The sequence below is a fragment of the Plecotus auritus genome (genome assembly GCF_963455305.1).
Source record: "Plecotus auritus genome assembly, chromosome: 3".
Lineage (NCBI taxonomy): Eukaryota > Metazoa > Chordata > Mammalia > Chiroptera > Vespertilionidae > Plecotus > Plecotus auritus.
Genome location: NC_137772.1, coordinates 216,152,701 through 216,176,586, shown reverse-complemented (window position 1 = coordinate 216,176,586; position 23,886 = coordinate 216,152,701).

The following is a 23,886-nucleotide window of genomic DNA, read 5'->3' as shown; positions in this document are numbered from 1 at the left end:
CTCTCTCTTTCTCCCTGCCTCTCTGAAATCAATAAAAATATATATTTTTTAAAAAGACTTCTAGTAAAGGAATCATATTAAGGAGGACCTTTCTAGGGACAGTATAGTATATGCGGGAATCAGACGGTCAGACAGCCTGGGTTCACATCCCAGCTGCATTACCGAGTTCCTGCACCTGTAGAATAGGAGAATGTCCACATTGATGCCTTGAGTTGTTGTCAGGATTAGAGAAGATCATGTGCATCAAACACTTATTGCAGTGCTTGGCATGTAGAGTGCTCAATAAATGTGTGGTAAAATAAAATGTCAGGCCCTAACCGGTTTGGCTCAGTGGATAGAGCGTTGGCCTGCAGATTGAAGGGTCCTGGGTTCGATTCCGGTCAAGGGCATGTACCTTGGTTGCAGGCACATCCTCAGTCAGGGGTGTGCAGGAGGCAGCTGATCAATGTTTCTCTCTCATCGATGTTTCTAACTATCCATCTCCCTTCCTCTCTGTAAAAAAACCAATAAAATATATTTTTTAAAATAAAATGTCAGTTAGCAAATAAGATAGGTGATTCCTTCTAACTGGAATCATACAACAGAGATGTGGAGGGACTCATGAATCAGATCAGGATTTGGTAGCTTAATGGGCTCTAAGGGACCTTCCATCCCTGAAGTGCTATTCTTTTAGAACTACATCTTAAGAATACGTGGTGTGTGTGGTGTGTGTGTGTGGGGTGTGTGTGTGTGTGTGTGTGTGTGTGTGTGTGTGTGTGTGTATCCAGGGATGAGGAAGGGGGCATGAGTGGGAGAGTGAGAGGAGATGCTGGGAGAACAAAAGCTTAAAACTATAATAAAAAGTTCCTGTCCTCTAGCGGTTGACAATCTAGCACAGAAATAAGACATATCACTGGGGAAAAGGCAACAACAAAGCAGGATATGGTAAGTATTCATTAAACAGTAAAACAAATAAATTTAAGAATTCATCAATAATGATAGAATTCAAGACATTGAGGCAGGCTATCTAAGAAGATGATTTTAGATGTTAGGCCTTCTGTCAGTATACATTTCACAGGTTTGTTTGTCTTTAATTTAGCAAATATTTCTATAGACCTACTACACATTACACACTATTCTAAGCACTTTACAAATATTAATCAACTTAATCGTCATAATAGATGATAGGACATGACCTTGGGAGGTCATCTAATGCAGCCCAGTCCCTCAGATGAGAACAAATAGTCATAATCCTTTTGACTTATGAAGGCAACTGAGTCCAAAGTAACCGAAGTAACTTGCCTAATAAAAATTAGATATTCTTTTGCTGATGATAATAGATATTCTTTTGCACTGACTATGAGTCAGGTCCATTGCAAAATGCTTTATAAATTTCACACTTATTCACAGAAATAGCAGTTATCCCCATTTTACAGATGAGGAAAATATGGCACTACAAAGGGGAAGCAGTGGGCCCAAAGCCATGCAACCAGGATATAACGGAGCCAGGACTCAATCCCGGTCTAGTTTTAAGTTAAAGCCACAACCCTACACAGTTTCCCAAGGTCACATAAACTCATTGTGCTATACAATCAATATTAGTTTCCCATCCTCCTGGGCTGGGTAGATAAGAGCAACACAAGGGCTCATGGGTAATTGGCTTCTGGGGGCGGGGTGGGGGGTGGGGGCAGTGGCTTACACTAACTCTGCTGCTCTTGTGTCCTCTTGGACTTGGCTCCTATTAAACTGAGGAGGTGGAGTGAGAATCAGTCTATTGCTTTTCTCCCCCACACATAGATCACCTATAATGAAAAGTATAGCAGGATAACTTGATATTGTATGTTATGAGAACAGATTGCAAATATCTGTGGAACTGATTTCTAATATCTATTCAAAGCAGCTATAAATGACCTAGAAGTTGGATGACCTTTCCATATACTGTGTAGGTTACTGGTTATCACCGGTTACCTATTCAATGTTCCCATGCATTTTAAGGACATATTGATGAAGATGTATTGATTATTCAACCTCTAGTGCTTACTTATGAGATGTTTTATATGTAGCCAATAGCTAACACTGAACCACTAACTCAGAAGTTATAGCATAAACTGAGAAAAGTAAACACTCAAAGTGCTTCATGGTACGTTAAGTTTTTAAAGGCTAACAATTTGTATTTTTCTCAACTTTATGAGAATGTGGTTTTTATTCATACAAGTATTAGATGGATTTTAGAAATGATTTCACACTTTTGGATACTGGAACATGTGAAATAATCATAATACCAAATATTGCATATTAATATATAAAACATATATGTGTATATATCTTACCTAATAAAAGAGAAGCATGCAAATTAACCATCACTCCGCTACGCCCACAGTCAGAGTGAGTATGCAAATTATCCCAACAAAGATGGAGGTTAATTTGCATATGCAGGCATGGAGTGGAGCGGAGTGAAGCCTGCTGTGAGGGGAAGGGGGGCAGCGGAGGGAGCTACTATAGTGGTGCTTCAGACAGAAGCAAGGACTTGCCGAGGACTTGCTGGCTCCAGGCAGTCAGGGGCCAGGGAGTGGGGACTTGCCGGCTCCCGGGCGGCTGGGAGTGAAGCCAGGGGAAGGAAGGCCTATTCTTGCACGAATATCGTGCAACGGGCCTCTAATATAACTTTAATGCTAATTGATTATGGAGCTATTATTTATACCATGTACTGGACAGAGAGTTCTAAGACACAGCAAAAGTAAATTGCATGTAAAAAACAACCACAAACAGAAGAGAGATTTTCCTTTTTTTTTTTTTTAAACATGAAGGACGCAAAAGAGACATTATCACTTGACCTTTATCAAGTCATGATGGTTATTTGGTGGCATGCTGTCTCATTCAAGAAAGAGATGAAATTAGGCCAAGGGAACTTAAAGCCATTACACTAATAGCTAACGTTTTCAGGTACGTAACCCCATCCTCACAACAACTTTGTCAAGCAGATAGTATCATTATTGTCATCTTGTAGATGGAGACAACAGGCAACATGAGCCTGAGTGAATTACACACAATGACATGACAAGTAAATGGCTGAGCAGGGATCAGAATGCAGGCAGTCTGGCTCCAAAGTCTAGGTTCTTAACCACTGCACTCTGGTGTCTCTCTGTCAGTTTAAATAATATCATTTAAAGCTTTTAGAACGTGCCAGGCCTCATTGTGAGACCCTTTTATCTTTTATCTTATTTAATCTTTCCAGCAACTCAATGAGGTTGGGTTTCCTATTACCATTTTAAAGGGGAGGAGCTTACAATTTTAATAGGCTTAGATTTATCTTATTTGTTTCTGCTTTATATTCTCGCCCCAATGAGTTGTTGTGCTAAGAGACAGAAATTGGGCAAATGTGTGAAAACATAGAATCTCAAGTCTGGAAGGGGCTTTAAAAATAGGAGCCTTAATCCCCTTTGTCACTCTCTCTGACTGGGCTGAATATCCACCAACAAGGTCAACATCTAGACTTTCCTCTCTGGATGTAGAAGTTGAATAATGTTTCAGATTATAAAAAGGAAATCCTATCCTCATTTTATTTATTTTTAGTTTTTAAAATATATTTTTATTGATTTCAGGGAGGAAAGAGGAGGGAGAGAAAGATAGAAACATCAATGATGAGAGAGAATCGTTGACCAGCTGCCTCCTGCACACCCCACACTGGGGATCAAGCCTGCAACCCAGGCATGTGCCCTGACCGGGAATCGAACTGTGACCTGCTGGTTCGTAGGTCAATGCTCAACCACTGAGCTACACCAGCCGGGCCTCTATCCTCATTTTAAAGAAGCTGAAGTAAAACAAGGTGAAGCTATTAATTAAAATGAATTCATGAGGGGAAAAAAGCCATGAGATTTCAAGATTACCCCCAAAACTATCACTTTTCTAAACCACACGAAGCTAAAGGAGGAAAAAATGAAGATACAGTCTGACAATCCAAACTACAGGCAAATGGCTAGCAGCGATGGCCTTTCTTTAACAGTAATATCCCTGTTAAAAGTGTAAAAGGGCATACAGCCAGGCCTGGAACTGGTATACATTACTTCTGCTCACATCCCATTAGCCAGTTGCTAGTCACATGGTCCTACCTAATTGTAAAGGAGGCTGGGAAATGTCATCTTTAAAGGTGACTAAGAAGAGGAAAATAAAACAGGCTTTGAGAAATGATAAGTTATCTCTGTCCCAATTACAATGATTTCTATAAATCTACTCCTAGATTTCCGTTTCATATTTGAGGAGGTAGTTATGAAAATGAACCAATGAACCTAACACTATTCCTAACACATTGTAGGAAGGCAGCAAATGTTTGCTAAATGAATGAATGAACCTCATAAATTTGGACATGACAAGTTCATCACCCTATAACGTCTGGGACTTAGAATACAGACAGAAATTACCCTTGACCTGGCTCCTCACCAACTTGCATTTCTTCCCCAGAACTTTCATGGCTAAAAGATTACTTTAGAGAGCATAGAGTGGAGAAATTAATTCTAGTACATAAAACCAAGGGTTTGGTCTTGGCTTTGACATTTTCTAAGTATGTGGTCTTTAGTAAAGCCCTTTACCTCAATGGACCTCAAATTCCTCATCTATAAATGGTGGTGGGAGGAGAAATATGGAGACCATTGGGTGCCTATTCAGCAGTCCTTTCACCTTCCTGTTAGTTAACAGAACTCCAATTGTTTGATGTTGTCAATGTGCCCACCCTCAGGAGATTAATTATGATTGGTTAATTGTGATTGATTTAAGCCAACAATGGCAATTCTTTTTTTGTTTTTCAACATTAACTAAAAGTAAGTTGGTGGTCAGGTTGTGGCCAATGAGATTAGGGGGAAATGTGCTGGAGGCCTTTGGAAAATGTTTGTCCTCTTTGATAAGAGAGAAAGTGGTGGAAGGAGGATCTTTTGGCCCTGTCTATTTCCTTCTTTTCGGGGTGCTTAAATATGAAACTGTGATACTCGAAGCTGCTGCAACTTGCCTAGACCTTGAGAGAAGACATTGCAGACAAACTGGAGATCCAGCACAGAAATATTAGAAAAGTTAGGGTCTCCAATGACATTGTTTACCCTTTGAAACAATCTGGGGACATCCTATTTCCAGTCTTAGTATTGTATGAAAAATGTGCACCCATATGGTTTGAACCACTTTGTTGCACATGCTGTTACTTGCAGCCAAGAACACTCCTAACTGACAAAGTAGAAAACTTTTAGAGGTCTTTCCCAGTCCCAACTTGTCTCAATGTTAAACAGAATCTCAAAAGGAAAAAAATAAGACAACTATACTGAAATAAATGAAGAAATAAGAAAAGTTTAAAACAGAGAAGAAACCTTTGAAGATGGCTAAACTTGGATATATTAGGCAGCTGACAAACTTGGGGTGAAGAGGTAAAATGTGAACTGAAATGTCCATAAAATAGGAAATTGGACCAGGTCCCTATGGTACAAAACTATAGGAACAGAATTAGAGAGTAAATATAACCCAAATAAATGCCCAGCTTTATTAAGAAACAAATGACCTTTAAAAAGCCTTTTGAAATTATATTAATTCAAAGTAAGTGTTGTCTTTTTGATAAGTAAGAGAGTATTTAAACCAAGTGACTCCAAAATGATTCCTTCCCATGTCAATTTTATGTGTCTATGTTGCTTTACATAGCTGCCATCTTTCCAGAAAAGATAGCCTATGGTCAGATGATTAGGACAGGTGAAAGTCAACCGAATAAAGAATTAAAGAGTTGAAGATGTCTACAGACCCTACACAAAACAGTTATTCATTGCCCATGTCTAATTCTATAGCAACATTAACTTTTCTTGGTAGAAAATCTAGGAGCACAATATTTGATTTTTATGTGGTGACTCTGTCAATATTGGTTGAATCTGATTTTGTACAACATGACTCTTCTCTACTTTCAGCAATAACCAGAACTAATTGATGGGCATCCATTGGCAAGGTTGGCAATGACAAACAGGAATACTTATGGGGTCTCTTAGAAGGGACATAAAGACCTTGGGTCTCACTTTGAACAAGAGGTCAAATTTCCACCTCTGTATTTGGGTGATGTACAGAGGTTTACAACAAAAATGACCAATGTTTATTGAGTGCTCACTGTATGCCCCACACATTGTACATTCATTTTCTCTTTTAATCCTCATAATAGTTCCTTAAACTAGGAATCTTTACTTTTTCCCATTTACAAATGAAGAAACTGAAAATTGGGTTAAGTAACTTGAAATTCACTCAGTCTAGAAAGCAACAGAAACAGGACTCAAGCTCAGCTCTATCTGATTATAATAAAGAGGGAATATGCTAATTGACCATCACTCCGTCACAAAGATGGCTGCACCCACAGCTGAAGCCAAGTTCCCATAAGGAGCCTTAACGAGCAATCAGCAGGGACCTGAGGCTACGCCCTTCCCTGCCCCCGTGGGGCTTGACAGGGGACCTCAGGCCGAGTCCCCCACCCAGCAGAGATTGACAGGGGACCTCAAGGTGTGCTTCCCGTCCTGGTGCTGGGCTAGGGGACCTCAGGCTGCTCACCCTGCTCCAGCGCCAGGCCAGGGGACCTCAGGCCGTGCCCCTAACCAGGTGGGGCTTGACAGGGGACTTCAGGAAACGCCTTCCACCCCAGCACCAGGCCAGGGAACCTCAGACTGCACCCCCCGCCCAGCAGGGCTTGACAAGGCACCTCAGGCCATGCTCCCCACCCCATCACCAGGCCAGGGGACCTGAGACTGTGCCCCCCTGCCTGGCTGGGCTTGACAGGGGACCTCAGGCTGTGCCCCCCACCCTGAGGGGCTTGATAGGGGACCTCAAGATGCACCCCCAGTGCTGGGTCGGGAGAACTCAGGCCATGCCCCCATCCAGTGGGGCTTGATGGGGGACCTGAGGCTGCACCCCCCTGCTGGTGGGTCTTGACAGGGAACCTCAAGCCATGTCCCCCACCCAGCGGGGCTTGACAGGGGATCTCAGACCATGTCCCCCACCTGGTGGGGCTTGACGGAGGACCTGAAGGCATGCCCCCCCACTCCGGTCTGGGCTGGGGGACCTCAGGCCACGCCCCTGTTTTGGTACCAGGCCAGGGCACCTGAGGCTATGCCCCCTGCCCGAGAGGGCTTGACAAGGGTGGGACTGGCTGGGTCTGGATCTAGCCCAATGGGGCCGGGGTGGGGGGAGCGGCCGGGTATGGGTCTCACGCGATTTTGAGGTGCATGTGGGCGGGCGGGGACTTGACTCTGGGTCCCGTGGTGAGCCCCAGACTCTGACAGGAGGAAGGTTTTCATATACATTTTACTAATTTTCTTTCATCTCTGACACTTCTATTATAGAGAAAGGGCAAATAGCAATATTCAATTATTTCCTCTAATTAATCCCCTTTTAATATGCATGAATTTCGTGCACCGGGTCACTAGTCAAATTATAAAATCCTATTGTTTACCACTATTCTACACTGACTTCTTTGTTAGGAAAACAAAAAGAAGAGGAAAGTGAAAAGGAAGAGTGGATTCTGTAATAGTCAAGCCTAAGAGAAAGTACTTTTCAGACAGGCAGGATCAAAAAAGTGTAGGCTAGGAGCAGGAACAGAAACATCAAACAAAAATCTTCCTTGGAGATTTGAGAGAATTGGGGGAAGGAGATGACTCAGCGTGGAGCTGGGATAGAAGCAGGTAAAACTAAAAAGAATAAAATAAAATACAGACTTTTAAAATAATTTGAAAGAAAGAGAACTGGACAAAGAACGATAGGATTCAGATATCCAGTGTATCTGGAATTCTCTGGTAATGCAGGAAATCTCAAAACAAGGTTTGATTTCTCATTGGGATTATTCCTAATTCAGTTTTATTTTGAGATCTGATGGAACTTTCAATCTGCAAAAATAAAAACATTTGATGAATCTTCCACTTGCCTTGTTAGCAATTTCTTCTTTTAGAAGATCCAGGGAGCAATGATGAGGGACATGTGATTGGGTGGAGGGTGTGCTGATGAGCTCAGATTTTCCAAGGACGTGTACAAGAGGAGGGATGGAGAGACACATAATCAAGACTGAATGCACTAAGACTAGCAAAGCCATGTGAGGATAATGTCCGGGGAGACTAATATTTTAAAATGGTAAGAACAACAAAAATGGCTTCTTATAGTTTGTACAGAGAATAGGCCTGCTGCTTGGGGCTGAAAACACATGTTTATGTATTTAAAACAAAGAAATAGCAACAAATGGAAACAAATGACAAAATCAAATTAGAATAATTTGTTCACAAAGGAACTAAACGTGAATATGAGTGGAACTAGGGAGACCACAGAAATGGTCCTGGGCTAGTAACAGAAGAGCTGTTACCACCCCGGGATTGAAGCAATTTGAGGAGAGCAGGATTACCAGAGCCTGGAAGGAGAGAGTGTCGTGTCGAGCAGGAAGCCTGAGAGGAGCAGTGGCCTTCAATAGAGGGACATAGCAAACCCAAAGCTACCTAGTAGGAATAAAGCTGGGAACAAACATCTCTGCACTTCTCTGCACCCCGTCTTTGGTCTCCTGCAGCGGCTCCCATTGGCTAACCCCAGGTGGCATCCAGAGGGCAAAGGAGGTCTTTAGTGTAGGACAGACCGGGAAGCTCTAAGGCAGAGAGTGGAGCAGAAAAGGGTAAGAGTGAATCCAGGGGATCCCCAGAAGATAGCTGGCCCCTGCCTCAGTGACTCTGCGCTTCTAAAGCTACCACATCGAGTAGGCACCAAATAGCAACCTGCACAACATCTCGAAGGCACAGAATCTTCCCCATGCTTCCCTGGATCTCACTATGTCTGTTTTCTTTGCCTAATATTTATATCTGAGCCGAAGCTGACAGTGCAACTCTCCTCCAATTCTGCAAACGTTCCTGGTAACAAATGCTTTCATTCTAGATTGCTGCAAAGGAGCAATGTTTTTAGCCCTCTTGAGGTTTTAGTAGGGTGAGAAGAATTGCATGCCTGATCACTTTGAAGCCTATAGCAGAGACAGCTGATGCCAAAGACCCAGGGTTCTCTTCCATTACGTGACCTTGGTACTGGGAAGCAGCCACCCAGCCTCATGATGGTCAGGTGACTAGTTCTGGCCAATGGGATAAAAGCAAAGGAGATGTGTGTCTGTAGAGCCAAGGCCTTTATGTCGTGTGAGCTCATACTAACTTCCCTCCAATAGTGACATTGGAGGTCATTAGTGAAGATTGTGGCATCCCAACATGGAAAGACCCTAATCCCTTAGTCACCACTTACATGGAAACCACTCAGGAGAGTCACCTGACCAGGAATATCCACATTTTGAAAGTGATAAGTAAATTTTTATTTTAAGAGAGGTTGGTTCAGCCCTAGCTGGTTTGGCTCAGTGAATAGAGTGTTGACCTTCAGACCAAAAGGTCCCGGGTTCGATTCAGATCAAGGGCATGTACCTTGGTGCAGGCACTTCCCTGGGCTTGGATCCTCATCAGGACTCCTGCAGGAGGCAAACATTCGATGTGTTTCTCTCACATTGATGTTTCTCTCTGTCTTTCCCTCTCTCTCCCACTCTCCCTAAAAATCAGTGGAAAAATAGCCTTGGGTGAGGATTAATAACAAAAAATAAATAAAATAAAAATAACCTCAAATGCACACACACCTTCGACTAAACAGAATTTTTTAAAAAATAGTGGTTGGTTCTTTGTTACAGCAGTTAGCCCCTCCTAACTAATAGTAGGCCCTTTACTCAGGGATTACTTCTTACACTCCCACTTTCAAGTTCCCCACCCATGGCTTCAAATGATGGTAGACGGAATAAAAGGCTGAAGTAGACAATTGTGCACTGGCTGCCTCTACAAGATTTTGCTGTTCGACCATTTTTGTATAGGAAACACCCGCCCTCATGTATTTTGTTGTTAAAGTGCATCTAAATTATTTGTTTGTTTGTTAAGGTGCAGTTTGATGTAATTCTGGAATCATATAAAGAATGGCATTTGGAGTGTCTGAGCCCAAGTTGTACCATTAGTTATGCCGCCTGACCTTGGGCAGATCCCATCAGCTCTCTTCTCTGTCAAACAAGGATATTAATAATGCCTCTCAGTCAGGTTGTTGTGAAGATCAAATAAGATAAGGGATATGTGAACATTTTGTTCACAATAAAGCTTTAAACAAAATTAGTTCTTATCTCCAGGAACAGAGAGTCAAGTTTCATCTGCCTTTTAAGTTCATTCTCTCTGGTCATGGTGTTGTCAAGTTAATTTCCCCTTCCTTTGCTCTCAGATGGCCAGATTCCCATTCTCCTACTCTCTCTCACCTCTATTAAGAGGAGTTGTTCTTTTTTTAGTTTAGAATTTTTTCAATTTGAGTTTTGCCCAAGGAAGAATGATTTTAAAAAATGGGTCCAAAAACAAATTAATAGAAATAACTTCTGAACATTTTAAGGCCATGGGTTGACAATAAAGCTTATTCTTTGCCATGGGCTGTAGTTTCAAAAGGAAGTTGAATTTCCCAATACACACACACACACACACACACACACACACACACACACACAAATGCCCTGTTTATTATTCCAAAAAGAATGTGGCTTTAAAAATATATATATATATATTTACTGATTTTAGGGAGAGGGACAGAGAGACAGAAACATTGATGAACCAATGACAGAGAAACCCAGGCATGTACCCTGACTGGACATGGAACCATTACCTCCTGGTTCATCTGCCAATGCTCAACCACTGAGCCACACTAGCCTGGCAAATGTGGCTTTTTGTTGTTTTAAATTTATTCTGTATATAAGTAATATTTTTTAAAATCACTGTGTGTGTTTTTAACTCAAGGCAAATAGTGGATCTAGTTCAATCCTCTTGTTTTATAAATGAGGAAACAGAAGCCTAGAGATATTTCATGACCCAGTTTAAGTATCTCCTCCTCCAATACTTTCCTAGTTTTCTCTTCTCACTCCAAGGCTGAACAAGATACCCTTCCTCTGTCATAGAACTTATTGGTGACAGACAGAACCGGATTCTGAAATCCTTATAAGAAAGAACCAAGTCTTCTCTGCATCCCAGGAACCTCTGACCACCATATAGCACCTTCTGCTTCTATTTCATTGGCCAAAACTGTGTCACATGATTACTTCTAGCTGCAAGGGAAGCCGGGTAAGAGAGTTTTTCACTGAACATGCTACCCACCCCACAGAAAAAATCAGGGTTCTGTGAACACAGAAGAAAGGGAGATGGCTATTGAGTTGGCTACTCGTAACATCTGCTGCAGCCTGTGACACAGTCGGAGCTCAATAAATATTTGCAGATTGAATGTCAGCACTAGGCATGCAAGATTAAACGAGTAAACTGTTCAAGTTCATCCTAGAAATAGAACAGGGGTTAGGACATAGTTATGCTAAGTTCCAGCCCAAAACTCTTTCTATTACCTAGTACTACCTCAGTATCTTAAACCCAGAAATATGAGTATTTGGTTCTGCATTCTTTTCAAGAGGCATTGTTTTCTCTGCAGCATCTGATTCCTCTAAAAGATATGTAACCAATCTTATTATTGGGGGGTTGCTCTCCAAATCCTCTGTAGTATTTGCCCAAAAACCTTCATAATAGAAATGTGACATTGATGAGAATCTAATAAATGTAAGATCTTGGTGGGTTTTGTGGGGTTTTCCCAGTTTTTGACTTGACTTACTTCCAGACTCAAATTTATTATGACAGGGAACTCTATCTCACTCAACACTACAGAGTTATTAATAACTTGCCCTGCTGAATAAATCAGAGACCCTGAAAAAATGTGGAGTAAGCACTTGTTATGCACATATGGGATTTACCAAGTTTCCGCATTTGAAGGTCTAATATTAGGATTCACACGTTATGCAAGGCTTTGCAGAGGAAAAGACACTTGAAATCTTTTCGACTTTGAAAATAGGGTATACTTTGCATGCAAACAAGTCTATGTGAGTATAGCAATTGTGAATAAATCACCCAGAAACAAGGTTTCAGTAAACTATAAGAAACACATTTCAGGATCATTTTTAAAAGCAGAAAATAAAACTAGATGGAAGGGAAAGGAGTTAGATGGAAGGACTGACACGGACTCGTGGATCAGGAGTTGGTTGGCTGCACTTTAGGTTGGGCTTTGCTTGTAATTAGTGGCGTGACCTTATGGAATCCTTTAACATTTAGGGGCTTCAGTTCTGTCATCTGGAAGCGGAGAGGATTGTACCCGGTGATCTTCAAGGCCCTGTGTATGTCTAAGTTCTGTGATCCCATTTCTTATACACCGAGATTTAAGAGAGCTATCTTGTGAAGTTACATGATGGCCAACTCTGAAAAGGGCATTTTTGCTGGTGTTAACTTCGAATTTAAGGCTGGTAAGTTTTTACATTTTATTTATCATGGAATTATTATTTTGGCATATTACCATTTGTTGGCAATTTACAGACTTGTAATCATTAGAAATACACTGTCTTAAATTCTACTGTTTTCACTTAACATTTTATCATAAATATTGGTCTATATTTCAACAGTCTTCATAAAGATGGTGCCATATTGTTCAATTTGGCTGATATGCCAGATTTGGAGTCATCCCTCCCTTCTACCCACACCCCATATCAGCTCCTCAGCCATCCTGTCAGCTCTCTCCTGATATTATGCCCAGACTCTGACCACTTCTCAGCATCTCCATTACAACCATCCTGTCCAAGCTACCATTATGTACCCACTGAGTTAGCATATGTCCACCTACTCAGCCCTGAAAAACAAAACAAAATAATATAAACACTAGTTATTTTAACGAAGAGTAACTCAGCAGGGTGGAGCCTCTCTTTTGACACTTGACCTTCCTCTTCTTCCTTTCTGGAAAGATCTGATGGCTGGACCTCCAGTCCTCATATTGGGCCCACGGAGCCATTTGAGGATGAAAGTAACATGCTAAGCATGGCAGAGCAGAAAATACACTCAGGTCCCTAATGCTATCAGAGATACCATATCTTCCCTAAAGTGTTTGCGAGTAGGCTTCTTGTTTGTGAGAGAATAACCCCTACTTGGTTTTAGTTGGGTCTCTGCTACTAGCAGCTGAACACAATTCCCAAATGATATGCCACCTTATGAACATGACTTTGAATTACTATTCCGTTCAGGTCTGGCCTTCTCCAAGAGCTGCCACAAAACTACTGCAATATTAAGAGCACTGAAAGAATCAGCTGCTTGAGAAATATACTTACCTAGTTGCTGATGCCTAAAAGTCCTAGGATAGTGGCCAGAGCCTGATTTTCCACTTAAAATAAGGCTTATGTGGCAAATACAATAAAATTTATTCTCTGAGCTTGTCCTGAGGTTTGATCAGAGTGGGGAAGGAACAAGACATGGATGAATACCTGCGGGAGATGGGTATCAAAGGGAGAGGAACTGATGGCAGAGCCAGGTAAGCAAGTACAAGTCCCAGATGACGTATTTCACCAGCTCCATAAGTTTACCTTAGGGTGGGCTTAGGTGAGGGACCAGTAATAAAATAACTAGTGTTTATATTAGTTACTTATACTATTTCATCCTTACAACATCTGTGTAGGTTAGATGGTATTGTTATTATACCCATTTCACAGATGGGAAAACTGAGGCACAGAGCTAAAATAAACAGGAGACTTGATATTTGAACCAAAGTCTATTCTCATTCCAGAGCCTTAGCTCTAAATATAATTTTTAAATCCTATATAATAAAAGAGTAATATGCAAATGGACCATACCTCCGCTACACCCACAAGCCATGCCCACCAGCCACACCCACCAGCCAATCAGGAGGGAATATGCAAATAAACCCAACCAAGATGGCTGCAGCCACAGAGAGCAGGAAGGAGGCTTGGGTTTCCCTGGCAATGGAGAAAGCCAAGCTTTCCGCCTGCCCTTGCCGGCCTAGGCCTCCACTCAAGGCTACAAAGTTTCAATTATAGAAGATAAATAAATCCCAACAGAAATGGTGGCAGCCACGGAGCTGGAGAGAGCAGGAGGCTAGGGTTGCCCACGGCGATGGAGGAAGCCAAGCTTCTGCAGCCCTGGCCTGCTTTGGCCTCCGCTTAAGGCTACAACATTTCAATTATAGAAGATACATAAATCCCAACAGAAATTGGCTGCCGCCACGGAGCGAGCAGAAGGCTTGGCTCCGCTCCAGGCTACAAAGTTTCAATTGTAGAAGATAAATAAATCCCAGATCCCAGGGCCTCTGCTTGGGTCGCCGGGGGGCGTGGCCGGCCTGCAAACCACCACAGGCCCCTTGCCCAGGCCACCCCACACCCCAAGGGGACCCCCACCCTGATCTGGGACACCCTTCAGGGCAAACCAGCTGGCCCCCACCCGTGCACCAGGCCTCTATCCTATCTAATAAAAGAGTAATATGCAGATTGACCATCATTCCAACACACAAGATGGCTGTCCCCATGTGGTCAAAGATCCTGCCCCCATGTGGACACAAGATGGCTGCCACACGATGGCCAGCAAGGGAGGGCAGTTGGGAGGAACCAGGCCTGCAAGGGAGGGCAGTTGTGGGTGATCAGACCAGCAGGGGAGTGCAGTTGGGAGGGACAGGCCTGCAAGGGAGGGCAGTTGTGGGCGATCAAGCCTGCAGGCGAGGGCAGTTAGGGGTGACCTGGCCGGCAGAGAAGGGAAGTTGGGAGTGACTGGGTCTGCAGGGAAGGGCAGTTGAGGGGGATCCAGGCCTGCAGGGGAGGGCAGTTAGGGGTGACCAGGCCTGCAGAGGAGGGCAGTTAGGGGCAAACAGGCTGGCAGGGGAGCAGTTAGACATCAATCAGGCTGGCAGGGGAGTGGTTAGGGGGTGATCAGGCTGGCAGGCAGAAGCGGTTAGGGGCAATCAGGAAGGCAGGCAGGTGAGCAGTTGGGAGCCAGCAGTCCTGGATTGTGAGAGGGATGTCCGACTGCCCAGTGGGATCGGGTCCCAGATTGGAGAGGGTGCAGGCTGGGCTGAGGGACACTCCGCACCCTGTGCACGAATTTCATGCACCGGGCCTTTAGTAATAATAATAAGATCCAACCTATTTCAAGCATTTATTATGTGCCAAGCATCTTATATCTCAACTTTAACAACTTCAAGAAGCAAAACTCACGTCCCCATGTTGCAGACAAGAAACCTGAGGCAAAGAGGGGTTAAGGAATTTTCTCACGGTCAATGTTGCTAGAAAGTGAGTGAGCCCAAGTTTGTCTCACTCCTGAACTAATAAATATTGAGACACATTTATTTCTTCTAAACCTTTTTGAGGGCCCTCAATTTTCAACCCACTAAGAAGCTAGAAAATAAACACATTGTGCAGTACAACATGGTTTTCCAAAGCTCTATTCACTGTGAGAAGCAAACACTATAGAAATCCACTCAGGTCAGCATTGAAGACACCCAAGAGACAGTGACACCCATCATTTCCCTTATTTTACAAATTTGTAAGTGCATAGGTCACACAACTTACCAAATACAATGAGGAATCCAAATACATTCTGGTGGGGTGCCATGGGACCCCAGTCCTGGCAATTTAGTGGAGAGATAAAGGATGCTATTCTGCATATACAGGTCCCAGAGACCTCAGACTTGAAGAAGCAATGTTAAAGATGAAACTAATTTCCCCTCCTCCTCTCCCTCTTTTGGAATGAAGGTTCATTTTTCGCTCCTGAGGGTTTCAGTCACCGCAGCCAATAGTCTGGGAATAATGTTCCACATGCTGGGAGCTCAGGGGCTGGGGCGAGAGGTGCTTGGAAATGAAAGAGGCGCCATGGATCATGCTGACATCCAAACAAACGTCTCAGAAAAGGAAGAAGGGGCTGGGCTGGGCTGGGACAGGAGCTGGCTGCCACCTTCCTGCTGCTTTCTGTGGCCTCGGGCATGTTCTCTTTCAGCTGACAGGAAAAGTCACAGAGGTGACTGGAGGAAACAGGAGAAATCCTAAACTGGGGCTAGAACTCACTTTCTGGTACGGGACAGACTCCAGTGTCTCCTTGGCCTCTCCTCTTTGCCGAGACCTTGATGTGGATGGATTGAGTCTCCAAGAATTCAAGCTGGAAGGTTCTGAAAGGCAGATAGGTCTCTGAGGCTGTGTTTGGAAACACGCCCTCTCAGTGCTGCTGTAAGGGTCAGCACCTTGGAGTTTCACCTGCCATGTTGAAGGGCCCAATGAGTGGACTGTTAAGGCACATGTTGGTCAATGCTTACCAGTATTTTTGCTTGGATTCAAGCTCCCTGATCAGTTTTTTAACAAAATCAAAACAACAATGAGAAACTATTTTCCACTTGAAATTTTTTTATAGCAGTCAATGCTAAGATGGGAAAGGGGTGCGTAATGATTTCTAATACTCAGCAGGTAGAAATGAAGACTGGCAAACAGCTTGGCAACAGCCTTGCAAAAGTTTATATCCTTTGGTCCACTCATTTCACTTGGGATTTTAACCTAAGGAAATATTTAGAAATGCAAACAATTATTGGTATAGAAGGATCTTACCTAATAATAGACAAACATGTAAATTGACCATACCTCCACTACGCCACCAGCCAATCAGGAGTGATATGCAAATTAACCCAAAAAAAGATGGCGGTTAATTTGCATACACAGGCGCTGAGTGACAGGGGCGTTCTGCCCCACCCCTGGTCTCTCAGGGCCTCTGGGCTGGTGGGAAGGTGGGGCTGGAGAGGAAAGAGGCGGCTCTGGGGCCTGAGGGGAAAGGGGCTGGGCCGGAGTGGAAAGGCGGTGCCGGCAGCCAGGGAAAGGAAAGCCCATTCTAGCACCAATCTTCATGCATCAGGCTTCCAATATTGTTATAAACACCTTTTTTGTTGTTATTATTAATCCTCACTTGAGGATATTTTTTCCACTGATATTTAGAGAGAGTGGAAGGAAGGGAGAGAGACACATCAATTGGTTGCTTCCTGCATATACGCCAACCATGGTTTTAAATTTTATCTACATCCTGATGACTTATAAGTCCTAGTTCCAACTTGGGTTTCTCTCCTGAACTCCAGACTCCTATCTCAAACTGCTTACTTTACTTCTGCACTTGGAGATCTATTAGGCATTTCAAACTTGTCCAAAATAGAATTCTTAATTTCCCCTGCACTCTGATATCCATCTCTGAAATTTGTTCTTCCCACAACCTTCCAATCTCGGCAAATGAGCACTTCCAATCTCGGTAAATTTACCTTGCTGCCCTGGCCCCTTTATTAATAGGAGCCCCTTATACAGTAGAATTACAGGTTATTTTTCTGCTTTTCTTTGCACTGTTGACTGAACATCCTTGATCAGAGTAAGAATCAATCATATTAGAAAAGGGAACAGATTCAGGAATAAAATGTAGATATGGACTCTGTGAATTCAAGGCAATAGGTACAAGACACAAAGACCTGGTAAATAAACAGGTGAAATAAGGAGATGGAAGCTGGAAACTGAGAAATGTTTACATCTTTGTGACCAAGGGGGCAAGGTGGCCAAGAGCAGCCAGTGCATGAGACCGACATGCGCAGCACTTGGCATGACCCCATGTGCTGGGCCAGTCCATAACATTGGGTTTGGGTTCTAGACTAGGGAAGAATGAGCCCTGAGATTCAGTTCAAAAGTCCTTCTCCTTAGGATTACTCCTAAAGTAGCAAAAGACTATGAACAGGACAAGGGTGCAAATGAATGGACTTGGCCCCCATTCTCTCTTATCCCAGAGAGGTGCACCCAGACTTAGCTGAGTGAAGTATCTGCCAGATCAGAGGAGCACAGAATCACAGATTCAATGCTTTCTGTACCCTCAGCCGTGGCATCAGCTAGAAACTGATATTACCATATAAGGCCACAGCTCTGGTTCTTCAGCCAGTCAGGTCATCTAAGCTTAAGGTCCTGGTTCCAAGCCTTGGAATTCTGCACCAGGTAATCTTCCATTATCTGCTCCTGCACTTCAAGGCCAGGGTCATTCTCTTTCTGTTTGCCTAAGGCAGCCGTGGGCAATCTACTGCCCGCGGGCCGGATCCGGCCCGTTTGGCTGTTCTATCCGGCCCGCAGAGCTGAAAGAGCGGAGGGTTCTCTTGCTCTCCCCTCCGCTCCTTCACCAGCAGCAGTGTTAACATGGCAACGTCGGAAACACGGCCGCAGCTCCTTCTGAGTGGGCGGATTTATATCCGCCCATTCAGTAGAAGGAACAACCTCTCAATCTTCCAGAGGCTCCTTGTAATGCCCGCGGACGCGTCCCCTGACATCACCCTGGGAATGCATAGACACGTTATCGTGGTGATGTAGGGAGACACGCCCCTGGAGAGCACAGTATCAGAGCATTAGCTAAAAAGGAGACCAACAACACTGTTCCCACTGAAGTTGATGTTTTAAAGACCAAAAACCTTTCAACCCAGTCTACATTGCCATCTACATCTACGTCCCGGGCATAATTTGGAAGTTGCACTAAAGAAAATGTTTAATTTACTGTTTACACATTTTGTTCTTTTCTATTTGTTTTAGTTTTAAATTATTTTATTATATTTAAGTTTAATTTGAAAGGCTTTTGTACCTTTCCTTTGTTAGGCAATTTTATTTTGCCTTTGCCATCTTCAATATAAGGTATGTTATTGTGCTATGATTCCTCCATTTTTTGAAGTTTCAAATTATAATAATTAGTGTTTACATTCTTCTTGTTAAAATGTTTGAAATGAATAAAACTATTGAAATTAAAAAAAAAAAAGACCGTACCCTTTTATGTAATGATGTTTACTTTGAATTTATATTAGTTCACACAAACACTCCATCCATGCTTTTGTTGCGGCCCTCTGGTCCAGTTTAAGAATCCATTGTGGCCCTCAAGTCAAAAAGTTTGCCCACCCCTGGCCTAAGGGCTTTCCGTGTGCAAGACCAGCCATAGGAATCTGTGTTAGTCAGGGTTCTCTAGAGAAACAGAATCAATAGGATATGTATATATAGAGAGAGATTTGGCTCACACCATTATGGAGGTTTGGCAAAACCAAAATCTGATGGGGTAGGCCAGCAGGCTGGAGACAAGAAAGAGCTGCAGTTCGAGACTGAAGACTGTCTGATGGCAGAGTTCCCTCTTGCTGGGAGGTGCGGGGGAGGTAGGTCTTTGTTCTATTAAAGCCTTCAACTGATTGGATGAGGCCCACCCACATTATGGAGAGTAATCTGCTTTACTCAAAGTCCACCAATTTAAATGTTAATCTCTTCCAAAAAATGCCTTCACTGAAACATCCAGAATAATGTTTGACCAGATATCTGGGCACCCTGGCACATTTAATTAACCCTCATAAGAGACTCACTTCAGCTAAGGGATCCCTATTTCATGATGAGGCAACTCCATGCAAGTGAAGACAATGGGGCATGTGTGGTCTAACTGGCTCCACTTTGGGGGAAGGTTGGGGAGGGAGTCTGGGAGAGGTTTGTGTAGCAAATAGAACACAGAGTTATGTGTAAATGGCCTAAAATGAGCCTGTGCACTTTAGAGCTTCTAAATGTTCTCATATCTGTAACTGACTTCAGGTGGAGTCCATGCAGACCATGAGTCATGTGGTTGCATATCTGTGCTATTCCGCCTGCTCCACCCGCTGGCATCACTGCCTGGAGGAAACCATGAAGTAGAGAGTGTCAGGCGCTCACTCACCTGTTGACCTGGGACGGCAGCATTTGCAGCTGCCTATTGATGAAATGACTATAGCCCAGGAAAACTGAACATACCTGAATACGAAAATGGGAGAAAAATAAGAAAGCAATGCATGCTTTCTTATTTTTTAAATTTCCTACAAAAATACTAAAAATATATTTTTATAAAACAGAAGTAACAAATATAAAACAAATACTTGTTGGGCAAGAGGAAGGAGAGCAGAGAGTAGGGGTCAGGAAATGAGAGGGCACAGACAGCAGAACAAGGAAATACATAAAATCTCACTGCACCTCCTAGAAGCTCTCCCCTGTGCCTCACTCACGTACTGCCTGGACTTGATCCCTTTGTTTTTGCTTCCTGCCATGACTCTAAGCTTGAATCCTGGATTCTGATGTTACTTGTTATCTGATTCTTATAGTCTACTTTTCTGAACTTGACCTCTGAGATTAAATATGATTGATTTTATAATAATAAACTAGAGGCCCAGTGCATGGATTCGTACACCAGTGGGGTCCCTTGGCCTGGCCTGTGCCCTCTCGCAATCCAGGACCCTTCAGGGGATGTTGGACTGCTGGTTTCGGCCCAATCCCCACAGGCCAGGCTGAGTGACCCCACTGGTGCAGTGCACCGGGCCTCTAGTATGCATATAAGATCTTTGGTTAATCTCTTCCCACCCTTCCACAAACCCCCTTCCCTCTGAGATTCATCAGTCGGTTCCATGTTTCCATGCCTGTGCATTGAGTGTCTGCCCCCTGGTGGTCAGTGCGCATCATAGCTACTGGTCAAACGGTCGAATGGTCGGATGGTCACTTAGGCTTTTATATATACAGTAGGTCCTCAGGTTATGTCGGAGATCAGTTCCCATGGCACGATGTGCAATTTTCACCGTAAGTCGGAACCCACCTACATAAGCACCTATGTCACTCACATGGAGCTCATACACAGCAGTAATGAAGTGAAACAGAAAAAAAAAAATTAAAAGAAAGATAACAATTCCTGACCTTTACTTGTGTTAAATAAATAATAAAAAACATAAAGCACATATGTACATATGTCGAAATGACGGAACTTTTTTTTTTTAAATAAATAAATGGGAGATGGCCACGTAACCACAAAATGACGTATGTCGAGTCCGACGTAACCCTAGGACTGCCTGCTATAGATGTTTATGGGAAGAATCTGAGCCTTTTTCCTAACATCTGATTGAGGTTGTCTTTGTCATATGGATATTTAAAAGCTATGTGCCCATTTCTTATTTATAAAACCATAAGTTACAAGGCTGGGTGATGTGTTAGGGTCCATTGAGTTCAACTCTCCAGGGGTTAGGAAGCTGAGGCCCAAAGAGGACCAATGACTTGCTCAAGACCAGCACCTCAATGAGATGAGCCTAGGCTCTAGCTCACCTGTTTTCCAATGTCTCCTCCCCTGCATCATGGGAGAACAAGCCAGCTGTATTATGAGGAAGAAGCAGGAGCCCCTCCTGCCGACAGAGGCATGTGACTCCTTCCACATACTGCACATTACTCTGGGAATTAATAGCTCAATTTGGTATTACACAAAATGGCTCATATGGCTGGTGTGGCCCAAGGATCAGCAAAGTGAAGACCTGAGCTTCTCTGCCTGATAATCAGGAGCGGTCCCTGAAGGGGTAAGACAAACGCATTAAGCTTTTCTGCAAAGCCAATTTTGGGCAATGGTCTGATTGCTGGATAAATCACACCAGGAAATTGAAATGAGTGGCGAGGATGGCACAAGCAGGGTATATTATGGAGTAGCAAACAGTTCTCTATACCTTAGAGAAATCACTCTACCAGAAGTGGAGAGGAAACGTGCAGGATGTCCAGGGAAATAACAAGAGACAAGGAAGAAGAAAAGAGCACATATGAGATACATAAATCAGAAGGATAAATTGATGTTCAAGAGAGCCTGGAATTAAAACGTAGTAAGAAACTGATAGCTAAAGACAGGGCTGAAAAGGGATAGAAAATTTGCAAGGAAAACAAAAAACCCCAAAAGTACACTTACCTCTCAACAGTTCATGGACTTGATGATTTATTCACAGTATATTTTTGAATGTCAGGTTAGACTGACATGACCGTGGAGTAGAGAACTCCTGCCCTCCCTCTTTGCTCACCTACACACAGAGAAGGTAAATTAGTGTGATGCCAAATAAAGCATGAATAGGAGATAGAATTTATTGCAGCCTTAAATCATTTATTGACTTATTCAGCTACTCAAACATATTTATTGAGCATCTGATATATACCAGGCACTGTACTAAGGTTTCTGTCCTCATTGAGCTAACACCCGAAGAGGGGGATATACTACAAAGGTACATGAACGTGATTTGGGGGTTTCGCTACCCTACAGCCTACATATCAGGTCTGCTACACATGGCAGAAAACCTGAATAATGTCTTAAACAAATAGTTTATTCTTCACATGTAATAAGAAATATAAGCAAATAGAGATTTATTTTCCACTAGAGGCCCGATGCATGAAAATTCATGCACTGGAGGGGGGGTCCCTCAGCCCGGCCTGCCCCCTCTCACAGTCTGGGAGCCCTCAGGGATGGGAGGCAACCCGGCGATCAGGGGAAGGTGACACCCCATCACACCTCTGCTGCTGCCACTGCTGGCAGCGCAAGCCTTGGCCGGCCCTGGTTACCTGAGCCTCGGGCAGCCCTGGGCGGCTGGGCAGCTGCCATCCAAGGCTTGCCTGTGCCTCGGGCCAGCCCTGGGCGGCTGGGGGACTGAAGGGAGTGGGGGACTCTGGTGGCAGGCGCTCGTCAAGGCCGGGTCCGCCCCCAGCCTTGCTGCACCTGCTGCCCTGGCAGGGCTGAGGGGACTGGGCGCCGCCATCTTGTGGCTGTGAGTGCCGCCATCTTTTTTTTTTTTTTTTAATATATTTTATTGATTTTTTACAGAGAGGAAGAGAGAAGGATAGAGAGTTAGAAACATTGATGAGAGAGAAACATTGATCAGCTGCCTCCTGCACACCCCCTACTGGGGATGTGCCCACAACCAAAGTACATGCCCTTGACCGGAATCGAACCCGGGACCCCTCAGTCCGCAGGCCAACGCTCCATCCACTGAGCCAAACCGGTTTCGGCAAGGGTGCCGCCATCTTTGAGGGTGGGGCAGTCAATTAACATATTCCCTCCTTATTGGCTGTGGGCACCACCATCTTTGAGGGCAGGGCAGTCCATTAGCATATTCCCTCCTTATTGGCTGTGGGTGCCACCATCTTTGCAACAGCGTGAGGGTCAATTAGCATCTTCCCTCTTTATTAAATAGGATACCCAGAATACAAATATAGGAGGTGCAGAGGAGGCACAACTCCTTGAAAATGACACCAGGACCCAGACTGGGTCTATTTATCCAGACAAGTAGTTTAGCAGAGTGGTGAAGGGCAGGGATGTTGGCACCAGGCTGCTACTTGTTAGCTCTTATTAACTCTTATTATTAAATCTTGGCTCTGCTACTTAATAGCTGTATGACATTGAGAAAGTTACTTAACCTCTCGCCAGTTGTTCAGTGTTCTTATCTGTAAGGCAGGGATGAAAATAATAGTTCCTCCTCTCCCCCCGCCCCGACACACACACATAAATAGAGTCAACTGATCTCTGACAAAGGAGCAAAGGCAATACATGGAGCAAAAAATGATATTTTCAACAAATGGTGCCAGACAGCTGACATCACAGACAAACGTGAGTCTAGATACAGACATTACCACCGTCACAAAAACTAACTCAGAAGGAATCAGAGACTTAAATGTAAAATGCAACACTAAAATACTCCTGGATGATAACATAAGAAAAAACCTCGATGACTTTGGGTATGGTGGTGATGCCTTTTCAGATACAACACCAAAGATATGATTCAGGAGAGAAATAACTGGTAGCCTGGGCTTCATTAAAATAAAAAACTCTGCGCTAAAAAAAACAAAAATAAAAAGTCCAGGGAATGAGAAGACAAGCGATGGACTGGGAGACATTTTTGCAAAAGACACGTCTGATAAAGAACCATTATCCAAAATATACCAAGAACTCATAAAACTCAAGAATAAGAGCACATACAACTCAATTTAAAAATGGTCCAAAGACCTTAACAGATACCTATCAAAGAAGACATGCAGGTGGTAAATAACCATAGAAAGAGATGGTCCACATTATATGTCATCAGGAAAACACAAACTAAAAGGTATTAAATCTACCCAAGACATCACCAAGGGGCTCTACCTGGGCGGAAAGGAGGAATAGCACAGTTGTGAGCGATGACTGCAAAAATAAAACTGCTTCG